Consider the following 6,000-nt stretch of genomic DNA (forward strand, 5'->3'; position numbering starts at 1 on the left):
CGCGTAAATCGGCTTCGCATCTTCGCAAGCGTTTCGTAATTGAGCAATATTTTACCACCTTTTACTCTTTCACAAACTTAAGCTTTTAGTTTGGTTTCAGCAAAAAAAGTATTTTCTGTTTACGCATTTTCCGGTCGTTCATTTACCTCTTCGCTTTGCCGCAAGCTCAGCAGCAGCTCAGCGTAGATTTCCACAGCTGCAATGTGTCAGCTGTTGGATGTCAACAAATAAATAAAAGTTTTGCCTTCGAGCGGCTTGCAGGTAATAAACACAATTTAACTAGATACTCGTTGTTAGCTGTCGCCATTGCGTATGAGTAACCTTGTTAATACTTTGCAGCTGTAAATACTTGTGTGAATACTTGTGTATTTGTGTGCGCGTGACGTTTGTTGTCAGGGTAAACATTATTTGCTAATTTATTGATTATTTTCTTGCGAAAGTCAGGATTAGACAATTATTGCTTCAGGTAAATTATATTTAATTGCACAAAGCCAGTTCTTGCGTTACCTTGGCGCGAGTTGTTGTTGTGCTTGTTTCGACTATGTTGTGTGTTTTCGAAATAAAACGATGCTTTACCGAACTTTGTGTTCATTAGTACTTCATTAAGAAGAGTGCTGTAGGCTTCTCAGAAGTGTGTATATATGAAATAGGTTAATTGTTGTTAAAAGTCAAGAGTTGTGGGCGGTCATCCTGCCTTTTAAATGACAATTTTATGGTCTAGTTGCTGGTAACAGAGCGTAATTAAAGAAGACATATGATATACATATGTACAATTTTTGTAAATTATTTTGTTGGTAGGTGGTACATTGGCAGCTTTGTCAATTTAAATTTTCTCTAATATTGCAGGGAAGTTTCAAGACTTTGTTCAATAAATGTTGTTTATGGGCTTCTTAAATTAGTTGAAAATTTCATTTATGAACAAGTGAAACACATTTCTATCTGGAATGATTGGTATGCAATTACTGAAACTGTCATATATGAACAAGTGGAACACATTTCAATCTGGAATGGTTGGTAGGCAACTGTTGAAAGTTTCATATGTGAACTTGTGGAACACATTTTAGAATGCAGTGAAAAGGCATATTTTCCTGTTTTGTGCTACGCTCCTTGATTTTATTTTTTTTATTTTTTTATATTTTTTTATTTAAATTCGAAGCTTGTACAAACTTTATACACCCTCCGTAAGCTTTATGAATTTTATAGAAAAATCAGTGATTTAAACGGAGAAGTGTGGAATGATTTGTAGGCAGTCGCTGATTATTTCATTTATGAACATGTGGAACACATCGCAATCTGGAATGGTTAGAATACAATTGCTGAAAATGTCATCTATGAACACATGGAACATATTTCAATATTTTGAGAATGCCGCAAAGTGGCATATCTTCCTATGTTCTTTTTCTCTTTATAGAGCTGATCCTGAAATTGTTAGCTTGTAAAAATTGTATACACCCTCTGTAAGTCCTATGCATTGTATGGAAGTTCTAATGATTTAAAAGTAGAAATCTGAAATGATTTGTATGCAATGACTGAACATGTCGTTTATGAACATGTGGAGCACATCTCACCAAATGTCATCTTTGAACATGTGGAACACATATGAAGCTTTTCAGAATGTCGCAAAGTGGCATATCTTCGTATATTTATATACAATTACCGAAAGTGTCATTTATAAACAATCCAGTCTGTAATAATTGGTGTGCAATGTCATATATGAACATGTGGAACACATTTGAAGCTTTTCAGAATGCCGCAAAGTGGCATATCTTTGATAATTTGTCCTCTGCATGTAGATTCTAACCTAAAATTGGCAGTTTTTGTCATTCTTATACAGTGTACGTACTGCTTTTGCATTTTTCAAAACTTTTTGTCTCACAAAAATTCCCTCCAAGAGCATTGTCTTTGTCTGTCGAGGAAAAACTATTATTAAAAAAAATTGATGTTGTTTGAAAGGAGGTTTCAATCCAGCCTTTATGAAGTCAACATACTTCTCGTAGATATTTACAGACATTTTTTCCCCCGTTAAATTGTCAGGGCATATTCAAGAGTAGACCTCTAATTTTAAATTTGTATTTGAGATCATTGCCTTACCTTCTTGGAGGCCTTTGAAGGCACACATAGCGTGGTGAGTCTATCATTTTCTGCACAAAATATTGTAGGATGATATACCGTCAATACAGTCCACTGTCATAAGTTCAAATCTTCCTTTTCTGCTAATGGAGTTAGTTATGGTTAGTCTCTTGAGCTAATAAGCCATGCATAGACCAGTTTTTATCCTTTGCGATACCAGATGGAGTTCCGTTACGAACACCATGAGAAGTAGTCACTTTTAGGATGCCTGCGCTTGACAGACTCTCGCCTCTCAAACGATGGAGTTTGTTTCAGAACAATTTAAATTCAATTTTAAACAACTCCAACTAGTTTAAATAAAACAAGAAAGGGAGTGAAGCACGCCACACTTATACAAGTCAAAACTGCTGAAAGAGCCCTCAGCATAAAGAAAATGAGAAGAAAATAAAATCTCATAAAAATTATATGAGAATAACAAACCAAAAAAATGACGCTGCAAAAGATAACAGTATTTGTTTGGACCAACACCAACGCATAAGCGCCTAGTTATAACAATTTCTCTTTACAAAAATATTAAGACTACAAAAAATAAACTAATAATCGGCAAGCGAAAGCAAGAGCAATGAGAAAAAAGTTGCTTAATAAAAGAAAGAGCAAAAACAAAGGCAATAACAACCAAAGCAACCGAGAAAGTACAGATTTGCAAAAGCACTGTGTGACGGCAGTGACCACTGAAGTGGAATGTGAACAATTTTTATGACCCTCAGGGATTTAGTAACTAGCCAGCAAGCTGCTTGACTAACAGAAAAACAGACCAACAGGCCTACAAACGACAAAGCAGTCGCTCATCAACACACACAAACTACGAAAAGCCTGGAGAGTGCGAGCTAGCGCACGGACCAAGTAACTGTTTGTGGGTGGCATGGTGTGAGAGGCGAAGATGGAAGACGGGGAGGAGGCAGCGGCACTTTACTGCTAAGCTTCCTCAATACACTTGAGTGGAGTTGGAGAGGATGAGCGATGGCGTGATTGGGACTTCAAGTGCACAGTTGTGGGCAGACGGAGCCTCGAGGTGTTATAATAGGCTAGAGTTCAGCGCTCAAAGGCAATCAGACTAGTGTAGAGGATACTACTTAGTTGGACTGCTGGCTACGGTTTGGTGTTTTATGGTTTGGAAAAGCAAATTTTCGGAATGTTTTTGGCGTCACTTTCTGCTCTCCGCTTGATTTTATTTACTTTGCTCTATATTGTTTTCTACATTACGTACACATTCGATTTGATTTTCGTTTTTGTCTTGGCCGAATGGACGAGGGTGCAACGAAGATTGCTATACTGAAATAATATAATGGAATTTTAATCATTGTCAAGTTTGTTTTGATTTAATTTATAGCCAAAATTGCTGTCCGAGATATGGATACGGGTTGGTGTTGTTCTTTATGGTGCTCAAGCAAACGCTAAAATAATAAGAAAACTGTTTAGCAAAGTAAGAAGAACACAAAAACCGTTACGGCCCTGCAGTGATTTGTTTAGATTTGCTTTTTCTTTAAAGCTGGCTTTGTGTAGATAACAGTAAATAGAGTTAAAAACCCATTAGGCACTTAATAGCGTACAAGCGAGTGTATGCGGTTAATGACCATTTTTGTATAACTGTACTTCAAGTACATTAAGCAATACTTACTATGTTTTGTTTTTTATTTCAATTTGCTTTTCTTTTTTATCAGCTCATTGTTTGTTTAGGATACAAAGTTGTGTTAAGGCATCTAATAATTTCAAAAATTTGTGAATAGCTTCGGTGAAGTGGAAATAAATGACCAGAAATGTTGGAGATTAACTATAATGTTCTAAAATAAGCTAGAATTCTTGGTAGCTGAGGCAGTTCTAAACCATTAAATTGGAACGCTGTTGGTATGAGACATGACTCTTTTTTTTATATTAAAAAGAAAAGTCGTTAACTTTGTTTGCAGCGAAGATATAACGGGTTTTTCGATAAGAGCGCTACAAAAGTGTTTTTTAAATAAAACAAAAATGGCTTGCGATATCAATGAAATTATTTATTCCTAAGAAAGTAAATTCGATGCCATTATGTATGAAACGCTTCCAGAAGTCGAGAAGCTGAACCCATTTGTCGACGGTTTTCAAGCATAAATCGGCCGATACTGCCACAATTTCACGTGCGATATTCGTACAAAGTTCATCAATCGTCGCTCGCTTGTTGGCATAGACCATAGACTTGACGTAGCCCCACAGAAAATAGTCTAACAGCGTCAAATCGCACGACAATTGACTATGACTTTACGTGAGATAACACGTTTACCAAACTTGGCGCCGTCCTGTTGGAACCACATATTGTCCAAGTGCATATTATCCAATTCGGGCCAAAATTATTCGGTTTTCATTATGCGGTAGCGATTCCCATTCACAATAACGTGTTTGTCTTGATCTTCACGGAAGTTGTACGGCCCAATGACGCCGCCGGAACGCAAACCGCACCAAACATTATTTTTCGAAACGCAATGGTGACTCAATAACGCTTACTTTGCTTATTGACGAAGCCGCTCAGACAGAAATGAGCCTCGTCACTGAAGATGGTTTTTCGATGAAAATCCGGATCATTTTCAAGATATTATTCAGCTCAATTTACTAACATACGACGTTTATGGTGTTCAAGTGGCTTCACTCCTTGCGTCCATTTGATCTTGTAAGGGTGTAGGCCAAGATCTTTTCGGAAAATTCGCCACAACGACGTCACAGAGCCGTCACGTGTGAGAGACTGATCTGGGTCTTCCTCAATTGATGCGCTACTTCAGCAATATTGTCGACACTACGGGCACTTCGTTGTCTCACTGACTCATTTACATTTTGTACTGTGCCTCAAGATTCACATTTTTCCACTAGATGTTCAATTGTTGTTCTGAGAAGGATGATTATGACGACCATGATACATCCGAAGTTCGGAGGTAAATTTTTATAATGTCGACTCATTGTTGGATCATATATCTTTCCATAATGAAATGGCAAACCCTACTAAAATATATGACGTCGTTTGCGGTCCCTGTCGGTCTACGTTTGTAGTGTCCCTATTGAAAAATCCGTTTCTTAGCTAAGCATGGAGCCTTATGGAATACGTCGTTACCGTCTTTCAGTGGCATTATGGCATTTTTAGCTTAATATTTCCTGGTAAAGATTTTTAGTACATTGTCGAAACAAATTTCCCATTACATTTGAGGTCAATCCGAATGACTGACAAATGTTTTATGTTAAAAAATGTAATTTAGTTCAATCAAGGACCTAATCTTTTTTCAAAAGTGAGTTTAATTGTTATAGAAATTAATAAAAGACTTGGTTATATACAAAAACAACTAATTGGAATTTACATATGTATGTACATATACATATATCACCATACCATAAACAGGGTATATTAAGTTTGTCACGAAGTTTGTAACATCTAGAAGGAAACGTCGGAGTCCTTGTAAAATATAAATAATTAATGATCAGCGTGACGAGCTGAGTCGATTTAGCCATGTCCATGTCGCGAGCTAGTCTCTACATTTTACAGATATCGGCCTAAAAATTTTCACACATATTTCTGCTTAATATGGAATAAAAGCCTTGTATGGAAAACTTTTTTATTTAATGAGATACCTTCAAGAAATTTGGCAGGGAATCATGTTCGAGCCAACGGTACAATCTCCAAATAAATTGCTGAGATCGGGCAACTATAGCATACAGCTTCCATACAAACTGATCGGTCAAAACCCAGTTCTTGTAAGAAGAACTTTTTGATTTGAAAATATATCTTCACAAAATTTTACGTGGGTTACTTTCCAAGACATCTGTACAATATGCCAAAAATTCTTCTAGATCGGACCACTATAGCATATGGCTGCCATACAAACTGAACGACAAAAATCAGGTGCTTGTATGGAA

The sequence above is a fragment of the Bactrocera tryoni genome, chromosome 5 (genome assembly GCF_016617805.1).
Source record: "Bactrocera tryoni isolate S06 chromosome 5, CSIRO_BtryS06_freeze2, whole genome shotgun sequence".
In the NCBI taxonomy this organism is placed as follows: domain Eukaryota; kingdom Metazoa; phylum Arthropoda; class Insecta; order Diptera; family Tephritidae; genus Bactrocera; species Bactrocera tryoni.